General features: G+C 37.8%; 1 protein-coding gene and 1 long non-coding RNA gene across 3 annotated transcripts in view; one reads left to right on the top strand and one right to left on the bottom strand.

Annotated features, from left to right (window-relative positions):
- The window catches only part of LOC141521995 (uncharacterized), a 46,183-nt gene extending 40,098 nt beyond the window's left edge, over positions 1-6,085 (bottom strand). Inside the window, exon 1 of the long non-coding RNA XR_012478101.1 lies at positions 6,033-6,085. This is a non-coding gene — a long non-coding RNA (uncharacterized LOC141521995). The remainder of the gene's footprint in view (positions 1-6,032) is intronic.
- The window catches only part of SCG5 (secretogranin V), an 80,251-nt gene that overhangs the window by 25,919 nt on the left and 42,195 nt on the right, over positions 1-12,137 (top strand). The gene's annotated exons all lie outside the window — the stretch shown is intronic.

The raw sequence follows: 12,137 nt of genomic DNA, 5'->3' as shown, positions 1-12,137 counted from the left end.
CTTTCATTATTCTACTTTCCCAAACCATCACATACTGCATGTTCACTCAGTGTTCATTAATTTGACAGACATTGATTATGCTCCTATTATGTATGATTCCCCTGCTAAGTGCTGGGTATTCAATTAAAAAAATTGGCATACTCCCTTTTCTCAGTGAGTTTACAGTTTAATGGGAGAGGTTAATAATATAATGCATATGTGCAAAGGAAATAACCATTTGAAATATTTTGACAAGCATTGAAGTAAAAGATCACTTGCAACAGGAAGAAATCGAGTTGATATCTGTACCTGTTCTTGAAGAAAAAAGGAGAGAGGAAGGACTTAACCAGGTGTAAATGAGAAAGAAGTAAATACCAAACTGTCTGAATTTGTTTGCAGGATGGGAGTTAGGTATTGTGGGAACTGGAAAGTTGATTGCTTGGGAACCAGCACCCATCCATCTTAGACCGGTATAATTCTGCTGTGTTTGGTCCAATAACAATAGTGACCCTAGGATTAATGGCAAACCACATAATGGATTCGTTCTTTGGGCATCTTGTGGGAGAAAGGAGGGAGTGCACAGGGGAAATGCTGATGGATGAGCCAAGGTAGTAAATAACACTGTGTAAGTATAGAGAGCCTGGATTCAGGAGACCTCAGTTAAAGTACTCACTTAGCCTGGTCATACAAGTCCAATCACTTAATCTCTCTGTCTTTCATGTGTGAAATGGGAACAGTTCTTATATACCTATATCATGTCACAGGGTATATGGAGTGTTTAGGAAGGACTTAGCATTTCTGGTATGAGAGCTTGCCAAGCCCTTTTCAGGGCTGCTAATCCACCTTTGGTGTCCATCTCTCATCCAACACCCACATAATGGCTTCAAGAAGCTACCATACCTTGATAAATGATGTCCTTAAGAGCAAGGAACTTGTGAGCATTGCCAGGATGGATTCTATCACAGCCTTCTTATAATTGATTCTTGCTTTTATTCAATTCTGTAATCTTAAGTCTATACTAAAAAAATCCCACTTCCTATTATTTACTAGCTGTGTGACCTTGAACATCATTCTCAAAGCTTAGATTTGAATCTAAGTTTATCTCTAAAAATGGGGCTAGATAATGATAATAATGCTACCAACCTGACAGGAATATTATAAGGAAAGAGCTTTGTAAACCTTAAAGTGCTGTAAAGTGAGTAATTAATATTCTGCTCAATCATGTAGATTAACTGAAGACCTTTTACTAAAACAGGTATTGTATTTACACTGCATAACTGAATGGGGGACATTAAGTTTGGAACACTGAGCAAGAATATCTTAGTGTCTGTGTTTTTCTCTGACATGATTTCAAAAATTAATTAGGAAGTATAGTTAGATTAGTCTTTGTTTTGTATCATCCAGTATCTTCTCAACCCTTGCTGGTCTAGTGCTTAAGATTTGCAGTTGGAATGAGGTGGTCATTTATAGACCACAGTTAATATTTTGAAAAAAAGCTATATACTTAGATGTAGTAAGAAAAGGATTTTCATCAAGGATACAGCATTGATTCAATTAGGTTTTCAAGATTCTGTGTTGACCATACTGGTCTGAGAGGGAGGCTCTTTGGAATTCTTTGTGCCAAATTTTTGTACTCTGACCTTGTTGCTTGATGTGGTGCTTTGCAGGTACTCAAGACATTGATTCAAAGGTGTCAATCAGTTAACAGACATTTATTAAGTAAAGGCAGTGTTCTGGGGAATACAAAGAAAAATGAAAAAGTAGTCCTGTGCTAAAAAACGTTTACATTCTCATGGGGGGAGATAGCAAGTACACACTTGGGTATTAAAAGATAGAGTATATGGAATTAACTAAAGACATGAGCAGTTGGGGAGATCAGGTAAGATATAGCTACCAGTTTGCAAGTCCTGAAGTCTGTAAGAGTCAGTCTGCTATCTTTCTGATGGTTTTTGATGATGTCTTATTTCTTGTCTCTTAAGGGAAGTGACCAGTATTTACTTCCTAAATATCATCAATAGACAGGAGAACTGGTACAAATTCTTTGCTAAACAATGACCCTAAAATATCTGTCTCTAGAACCTAACCATTGAGTTTCTCTCTCCACCTCTTTTTAATTTCAGTCTACAGTGGATAATGAGAAGAACCATTTGCTGAGGGCCATCCAAACTCTGAATAGTAACCAGTCGCTGAAGTGTGCAAAAATATGGCAGTGATAAAGGTGCTATTGTCTTAAAATGTTTCTGAAAAAGGAGAAAAATAATACCAAGCAGTTGTCCTGACAGTAAATTATACTTTATAATCTTATTAGAAGGATTTCTGTGTATGTGTTCAGTAGAGTGTTTGGCAGTTGGCTTCCATTTAACTAGGTTTGTATATAACACACAGGAGTCTGTTAAGTGCCTTTTTTTATGGGATAAGCTTTGGTGCCTAGGGGTCTGGTCTAGCGACAAGCAGAGACTCTCAGCTTTTAAGAGTGGTCAACTTATAGATCTCAAGGTCTATGGGTACAACAGGACCTATGGCAATGTCCCAAATTCGGCTTATCTAGACCAATCCTTCTGACTTCCCTCAAACCTGGCCTGTAGCCTGGGATAAGTCAAGTAAGCTCTTTGGGACTCAGTGACCCTATTTGGGGAATGGGAATAATGCCATGCAATGTGATCTCTTAGAGAAATTGCCAGTAGAAATGACTGAGAAACAAAAAGGAAAACATGAAAATGTCATACAAATGCTTATTGTTATTAGTAATATTTATTTAGCCTTTTCTCTCAGACTTCACACAACACTTTTGTTTTCCATTTCTAAGGCAATTTTCAGGTCATATTTGCATATTATACTCATCTTTGTGTCTAACCCTTTTATTTTGAGTTGAAATTTCCCTTGTCATCATCAAAACAGTCAGTTTTTACTATCTTTTGAAGCCTCTGGGAGCTATCCTGCCATCTTTCTGGCATGGTGGTTGGCAAGGTTTTCTAAACTTTGTATCTCTTTCAACTGTTAAGATACAATAGATGCTTAATACATAACAACATAAAACAGTGTTAGAGATAGATGATCACTTGTCAGGGAAAAGAAAGTAGGTAATATGGAAAAGACATTGGGTTATGAAATGATATTGTTGGCCCTGATGACTTGATAACTAAGAGCTAGGGAGTGTGGGAGTCTACTGGAGGAGAAAGGATAGAATAGGCTCATCATGATAATAAGAAGATATATATCATTCATATGTCCATGGTATTCCTAAGGTAGATGTGTATGTTCTCAGGTTGGACAGTGACTCAGATTATAAATATAGCCATTCCCAATGGCCAGCATGTTATTTTGTTCAGTCATTTCAGTCATGTGTGACTCTTCCATGACTCCATTTGAGATTTTCTTGGCAAAGCTACTGGAGCGGTTTGCCATTTCCTTCTCCAGCTCATTTTACAGATGAGGAAACTGAAGCAAATAGGGTTAAATAACTTGCCCAGGATCACTCAGCTAATAAATATCTGAAACCAAATTTGAATTCAGAAAGATGAGTCTTCCTGACTCCAGATCCAGCACTCTATCCATTGTACCATCTAGCTGCCCAAGGCTAGGATGTATTTTTGCTAATTGGGGGTCCTTATTTAGGATCACTTGCTGACTATAGTTGTAGCAAATATTGGCATACCCTGCTCCTTTCAGGAAGACAGTCAAATAGACATTTTCAAAGGGTACAGCATGGTCATGAGTGTTAGAAAATAACTGACATATGATCAGCTTAGGATATCATCAAGGAGGGATGGGAAGAGGACTGTCATGAGTGTGGGTTTGGAGAAGAAATATTTCCTAAGGAACCTCAGTTGCTGACATGTTCTTTGTAAAATTTCTTTAGCTCTGAACGATAAGACAACCCTTGTATGAGAAGTGAGGAAAGAATTATGTTTTGTTTTTTTCTCTCATGTTTGTATACTTGGGCTCTGAACATTTTCATTCTGCCACCTATGAATCTGAAGGTTAACATCTATCTCTTGGTAGCAAAAAATCAAATAGACTGGCTTTCTTTAACATAAAATTGGCAAGTATTTGTCTTGTAGGTGCTGTGTCCATATTTGTAGTAGGAAAAGCAACATTGGAATTGAAATCAAAGGATTGGAATTCAAGTTCCTGACTTTGCCATGGGCTGGATTGGGTCTTGGGGAAGTAGTTTAGCTACTCTGCATCTTTTTCTGGAAATGGAAGTAATACTGTCCTACTTACTCCTATTGAATTACAGTGAAAATGAAATGAGAGAATGTATGTGACAGTGCCCTGAAAAGTATACTGCTGTTCAATCATTTTTCAGTTATTGTCCAACTCTTCATGACTCCATTTGGGGTTTTCTTGGCAACGATACTGGAGTTATTTGCCATTTCCTTCCCTAGTTCACTTGACAGATAAGAAAACTGAGGCAAACACCATTAAGAATTTACTCAGGGGGGTGGCTACGTGGCTCACTGGATAGAGCACCAGCCCTGAAGTCAGGAGTACCTGAGTTCAAATCCAACCTCAGTCACTTAATAATTACCTAGCTGTGTAGCCTTGGGCAAGCCACTTAACCCCATTGCCTTACCAAAAAAAAAAAAAAAAACACCTCAGGGTCACACAGCTAGTAAGTGTCCAAGGCCAGATTTGAACTCAGGAAAATGTGCCTTCCAACTCCAGGCCAGCACTGTCCATTGCACAATCTAATTTACCTGCTCAGAAAAAAATATATATCACTATTCAAAAGCCAATGAATTAGAATAAAATAATAAGTGAATGTTGGGAATAAAAGTTATCACAGAACACGATGGAGAAATTGAGGCTTAGTTAAGTTTTTTCACTAATGTTATTTGAATAGTTGGTGGCAGAGTGGGGACTAAAACTCAGAATGTTAGAGTTGAAGGGATCAGAGGGAATGTCTAGCCCAACCCCAACTGTTATAACAGTTGAGAAATTGAGGCTTACACATGCCCTGGGTAATGGTAGTTAAGTAGCAGCTTGTCTTTAAGTGTCTGAGGCTGGATTTGAACTCAGGTACTCCTGACTCCAGGGCCGGTGCTCTATCCACTGTACCATCTAGTCGCCCCAACTTTTTCTATACTTTACACTATGTAGCACTGAGGTTCACTTAATCGGGTGACTAAGTGACACACTGGATAGAACACTGGGTTTAGAACCAGAAAGACTCATTTTTGTGAGTTCAAATCTTTCTCAGACACTAACTTGCTGTGTGACACTGGGCAAGCACTTACAACCCTATTTGTCTTAGTTCCTTATCTGTGAAATGAGTGGGGAGAAGGATCTCTATCAAGAAAATCTCAAATGGGGTAACAGAGGGGCAACTAAGGTGGTGCAGTGGATAGAGCATCGGCCTTGGAGTCAGGAGTACTTGAGTTCAAATCTGACCTCAGACACTTAATAATTACCTAGCTGTGTGGCTTTGGGCAAGCCATTTAACCCCATTGCCTTGCAAAAAAAAAAATAAAAAAATGGGGTAACAGAATGGAAAATGACTGAAAAAAGACTTAACAGTCAGAGATGCCCAGAGGGAGCTATAAGAAAAATTTTCAGAATCTAGGGGTAACCCTAAAGAGTTGGAGTTTTTTAAAATTTTTTAAGGCAGTGGGGTCAAGTAACTTGCCCAAGATCACATAGCTAGGCAATTATTAAGTGTTTGAGGTCGAATTTGAACTCAGGTCCTCCTGACTCCAGGGCTGGCCCTCTATCAAGTGGTCCACCTAGCTGCCCCGGTCTGGTTTTCTAATGCTGTAGCTCATGAGCACCACTGTTTTGTTTCCTGCCATGATTATCAGTTGTTATCAAATAGTCACATGTAATTAGCTTTAAAAAAAAACAGTTGGTAGAATATATCCTTCCACCCTCCCCCCAGATTCAGTGACATATTCTTTTATCACTATATACAGAGTTCAGGGAAGTAGATTCAGGCTTTAGAAAGCACATATGACCAAGGAGTAACTCATAGCTCCTGAAAAAATCCTTAACTGGGTTCTTAGGATAGTTCTGTTAGGTCTGGTACCATTTTTTCTGTTGGAATTTTTGTATACCTTTGAATCAATTTCCTCATCATGTCCATTCTTGCCCTTGACTCCCAATGTAGACACTGTCACCAGCCAATCCTTAGATAATTATAGAATGTTGATGGTAAGTCATAAGGTGGAAAATCTAAAATCTAAAATCTAAAATCTTGGGATCTTTTGAAGCTTAAAGTTCAGCTGAAGTTGGGAAAGGACCTAAGCCACAGTTGAAATGCAGTTCTCCCTCCAAGTCCAAGTGATTCCTTCTTATATTTTTCTTTTTTCCTTTGTCAGACCAAGTCCCTAATCCAAGTGGAACCATTTTTTTTTTTTTGGGTAGAATCTAGTTGAATTGTCTAATTCAAGGCGGTACACAGCCCTTGTTCATACCTAGTTCTGGTTGATTGATTCTGTCAAGAAGTTTCCAACCAAATTCTTCTAGTTTCCTTCCAAATTCTCTTTCTACTATGCCATCATTTTTTTTTTAATTCTAAAAGTCAGAAGGTTGTTAAAGAGTTCACCTAGGTCATTTAGTTTAATTGACAGGAAAAATAGCAACTTAGATTTGTATAGTGCTTAAGATATAGAATAGGATCTCATTAGACCCTGAGATAAGTAGTTTAAGTCTATCCTCATTTTACACATAAGGAACCTAAGAGCCATGTAACAAATAGCTTTCTCATTCCCATAGCTAATATAATCAGATTCCAGAACTGAAAGGTCCTTTTAAAGACCTACAGGCCAAAATCAAAGACATGTAGCCTCAATTTGAAGTTCTCCAATTAAAGGAATTCCCTTTATGCCCAAAGAGTTATAAAATTGTGTATACCCCCTGCCCAAGCAATACCATTATTTGGTCTATTTCCCAGGGTGATCAGGGGTAAAAAAAGGAAAAGAACCTGTGTTCTAAAATTTTTAAAGCAACTTTCTTTGTGGTGGCAAGGAACTGGAAATTGAGGGGATGCCCATAATTGGGGAATTACTAAACAAGTGTATGATTTTGATGAAATATTTCAAGCAGATTGATTTTTTAAAAATGTAAAGATTTGAAAATAATAATGAAGAATGAAATCAGCAGAACCAAGACAATATTTATGCAGTAATAGCAACAATTGTTCAGAGTGAATGAAGAAGTTATTCTGAGTATTACAAAAACTGAATTTAACTACAAAGGACCTATGAAGGAAGATGCTATCTACCTCCGGAGAAATGGAAGTACTCATAGTAAGATTTTATATCCATCCATCCATCCATCCACCCATCCATCCATCCATCCATCCATCCATCCATCCATCCATCCATCCAACCATCCATCCATCTATGTCCAATCTTGTGGCCTTCTCTAGTATGAGGTGGGGAGGGAAGGAGGGAGACATTACAGAATATAAAATGTAACAAAAATTAATTAAATTTGAAAAAAGAAAAGAAATGAATTCCCTTGCATTTTGATTCAGGAATACTTTTGGGTGGTTCTACTAGACAGAAAGTTTTATATCAAGTGAAATAAGGAGAGAGGAAGAGAGAGAGAGAGAGAGAGAGAGAGAGAGAGAGAGAGAGAGAGAGAGAGAGAGAGAGAGAGAGAGAGAGAGGTACCTGGGAGAGAGGAATTTTCCTCTACTGGTACTTTGTCTCTGAAATATTTGTCTCTTAGTCACCCATCGGGGATCTCCTAATAATGACATTATATTTGAAGCTATGTCCATTTAGCTAGCTTCCTAAATACCTGGCACTACCCTATGCCTCAGCCATTACTTTATTACTGTTCTTGGTATGATAGTAATGAGAGGGAGGAAACGTTAACAAGAAACAGGAAGTGGTTTGCTTTGCCCCACTGCCTCCCAAGTTGGATTTTACTAAAGCATTCTTGCAAGGGTACTCAAGGGACCTTTTTCTAGGGTTCACAGTTAGTTTATCCATCTCAATGGAAGGTGGATGTTTCCAATTCCCACCAGGTTACAGTGGGGATTAATGAGATATGTTCAAAAGTATCCTAGATGAAAAGTCCAGATCATAGGACCATAGAGCTAGAACTGAAAGAGATTTCATATTGAATATTATCACGAAACCTCCTAGTATAGTGGTAAGAGCACAGGCATTAGGAGCCAACTACCCTGCCTTCCAGTCTGAATCTTACTTACTGGCTGTTTGACCCTTTGACAAGTTATTTAACTTCTCTGAACCTCAGTACCCTCATTTGTAAAATGGGAATTATAATACATACCTTGATTACCTCCTGGGGTTATCATGATGAGTCTTTGAGAGAAAGTAAAGATAGCAACCAAAAACTGTAAATTTAAAGAAAAATTATCAAATGAATAGTCTCAATCCCAAAGCCCTGAATTATAAGAAATTAGCAGTATATTGGGCTATCAATTACTTGCCTTCAAACTAAATAATTACTTTTTCTCCAAATATGTGCCCTGGTTCTACTGAAATGCTTAAGATTTTATCTCTCTCTCTCTCTCTCTCTCTCTCTCTCTCTCTCTATATATATATATATATATATATACATACACATATATGTATATGCTTACATATATATATATATATATATATATTATATATATATATATATATACACACACTTAATTGGGGATTATTTCCAACAAATCTGTATATAGTAACTTCTATTTTGGGGCTCATTCAGCTTTCTTTTCCATTTGAATGTGCTTGCCTATGAAGATAGGAGAATCTGCTTATCTAAGAGGAACTCAACTACACAAGCATTATCCCAGTCCGGCACAAACTGATTGGTACCTGTCCCAAGGATACACAGTACTGGTATGTGGGTCCAGTGTGGGGTGCAGCCACAAATCATGCCAGCTCAGGGGGAGTTTTATCCTTGATACATTCAGAATTTCCTGATGGTCTATTTCCAGTGTTTCTGGAAAATAAGGTAACTCAAAAAGATAAGTTCAAGGGACCCCTTAAGAGCTTTTAATGGGGGCATCTGTGCAAAGAAAAGTAAGCAATAGATGGAATGCTATATACTAGAAACAGCAGACAAGTTTGACTGTAATGGAAAGTCCATGAAAGAGAGTAATATTAAATAAGACAAGAAAGGTAGTTGGGAGACTGTCATCTTTAAAATGCTAGACTGAATTTTGTTTCAAAGAATTAGATTTACTCCTTTTATCCTTTTGTCTTTATTGTATTCTTTTTGGAAGATAAACTACCCAAGAAGTATGAACTTGTCTGTCTCTTAGTAGAACCATTTTGTGTTTTGTTTTTAGTTTTTTTTCAAGGCAAATGGGGTTAAGTGGCTTGCTCAAGGTCACACAGCTAGGTACTTATTAAGTGTCTGAGGCCAGATTTGAACCCAGGTACTCCTGATTCCAGGGCTGGTGCTCTATCCACTGCACCACCTAGCTACCCCAGTAGAACCATTTTGACTTATTCTTAGTCAAAAATCTCAAAATCTTCCATTTAGTAGGGTGGGGTTGGGAATCTTCACTGCCATCAGAAAATAATTTTGTTTTTAGGATCAATTTTACCCTCATTCAGAATGAGACTTGTAAAACATCTTAAAGCATAAGAGAGATTTAAAAACCTAGGAAAGTTCCTCAGCATCTCCTTGAAGAGCAGATGACTTTAAGCTAATGGCATGAAGAGTGACTGAGTTACCTCTGATGTCATAGCTAATTCCATCACCCAAGTGTCTCTCCCTGTTTTGAATCATGAGTTTCAAATAACCCCAAAAGCTTCCCCCCCAGTAATTCCAAAGCTCTTAACAAATAAATCCTAGGAAGAAATAAACAAATATGTAGAAGAGCAGCAGAATATTTAGGGAATGGTTTTGATTAAAGTTTTCAAGTTTCCCTCTTGATATCTTGTATGAGCCAGTAAATGTATTTTTAGAATTCTCTATAAAAGTAAGTAATAATTATATGCTAATTATCATTTATTTTCATTGTCCTCATCCGAGTCTCAGGGAAACATACAGGAGAAATTTCCCCAAAGACACAAAAGACCAAATACTTGGTCTTTGAATATCCAACTTCCAAACTCCTACTATTCCCACTCACAGCCTTTCTCCTTCCTGATTGTAGTCTTTTGACACAAGAAATACTGAATGATGATAACCATCTTCCAGACATCAACAATGCAAAGTCTGCTTTTTCTTGCTTTTGTGTACTGGCTTCATGGGTTAATGTACCCTTCAATGACTGACTTTTCTTCCCTAAAGTTCAACTTTACTTCCTTATTGTGCTAACATTAATCCCTTAAAAAAAATCCTCTCCTCTCCTCTCTTCCCTTCTTCTCTCCTCTACCCTCTATTTCCCTATTACTCTCCCTCTCCCTCAAACTCTTCCTCCCTCCCTTCTTCCAACACAAAAGGTGTGTATGTGTGTGTTTGTATCTGCAGCTTTATCATTACTTACTTCTGTACTTAACAATATATAAAGGTTGGATCATATAGGATCATATAAAAAAGTTACAAAACATAAAACACATAAAAGCTGTCCTATCTGGTAGCCAGCCCAAAGTGAATGTTGCCTAGGAAATCAAATATGTTTACTTAGGAGTCCTTCTGAGTTGTGATTAGCCTTAGACAATCTATTTAAACACTTATGTGTAGCATGGCCAACTCTCATTCATCATTCAACAGGTCCAGAGGAGGGCAAATGGTATAATGAGGAGCTATTGTAACTCTATAGTATAGAGATGATGCTGTCCATACACACTGGTGGAAAGATTTTGGCATATTTAGAGATGCTTAGCCTGGAGGAGACAAGTCAGTCTTGAAGTATTTGAAGGGGTATCAAATGGAATGGACAGACTTTTCCCTTTGGCTTTAATGGGAATAACCTGGAGCAATAATTAGTCTTTATTAGGCAGGCAAATTCTGGCTCAAAATAAGGAATAACTTTCTTACAATCAGAATTATCCAAAAGTGTAATAGACTGCCTCGGGGAAAAAAAGTGGGTTCTTTTTTAATAAAGATTTTTAATAAAGCAGATCTCAGTTGATTAGTTGTGGAAATGTTAGGGGATTCTTGTTCACATATGGTATAGACTAGACATGATTCTCAGTTTGTTGATTACCTGAACTCATTTACCTTTCTTTTTACTCTCTGACATATTCTCTTATCAAATTAGAAAAATACTGACTTTGTGCCTCTTTTTTTTTCCTTTGGAGAGACTGTTCTTCATCCCTGGGCATTCAGAGGAATCAAAAGTCATAGATCTAAAAAAGACCAGGGGAAAAAAAAAGAAAAAAGAAAAGAAAGACCTCAGGAGCAGCTAGTTGGCCTAGTGGACAGAGCACAAGCCCTGGAGTCAGTAGGACCTGAGTTCAAATTTAGCCTCAGACACTTAATAATTGCCTAGCTGAAAAAAAATAAAAAAATTGCCTAGCTGTATGAACTTGGGCAAGTCGCTTAACCCCATTGCCTTAAATAAAAATTTAAAATTAAATAAATAAATAAGACCTCAGGAGCATTCCAGTCCAGTCCCCTCTTTTAGTACCTAAAGAACCTAAGGTCAAGAGAGGTTGTGACTTGCCTTAAGTCATACAGGGAGAAAACATCTAAGATAGGATCTGAATCTGAGTCCTCTCCCAAAAGAAATGTGCTTTCTATTGTACCACCATACCTTAGGAGATAGGATCATGCTTCTAAACCATCACACAAAATGGACAAGTCTCTCTGCAGCTATCAGGTAGTACTAGAATATTATTCTTGGTCCCTTTGTCCCTCTAACCTTCCATATCAGTTATTAAGAGTTAAGCACCCCCCCAACAGGTGCAGCATAGTTACCTTGATACTGATTCCTGGATAGAGGGGAATCACATTGTAACTTTTGTATCAGAGAGATCTTAGGAAACAACAAAGAACTCAGGTTCACTTTGGGTCCTCTTTCTGCATGTCTCTCTCTGTCTCTGTTTCTGTCTGTATGTCTGCCTCACACATACACACATGTACCAATATGGAAAATTACTGATCCTGCCCAGTATGCTAATGCCAGCTTCCTTGGCAAGCATGCAGTTCACAAAGTTAAAAAAGGAAAGGTTTATTGAAAGAAAGAAAGGAAAAAAAAACAGAATTCCCGACAGAAAACTTGGAAGATGAAGACCCCCTCAAATAATCAACCATCTCTCTCAAACACCTGCGTAGAGTGAGTCTTAGTAAGACCC

The sequence above is a fragment of the Macrotis lagotis genome, chromosome 4 (assembly GCF_037893015.1).
Source record: "Macrotis lagotis isolate mMagLag1 chromosome 4, bilby.v1.9.chrom.fasta, whole genome shotgun sequence".
NCBI classification, from domain to species: domain Eukaryota; kingdom Metazoa; phylum Chordata; class Mammalia; order Peramelemorphia; family Peramelidae; genus Macrotis; species Macrotis lagotis.
This window is presented reverse-complemented; position numbering and strand designations above follow the sequence as displayed.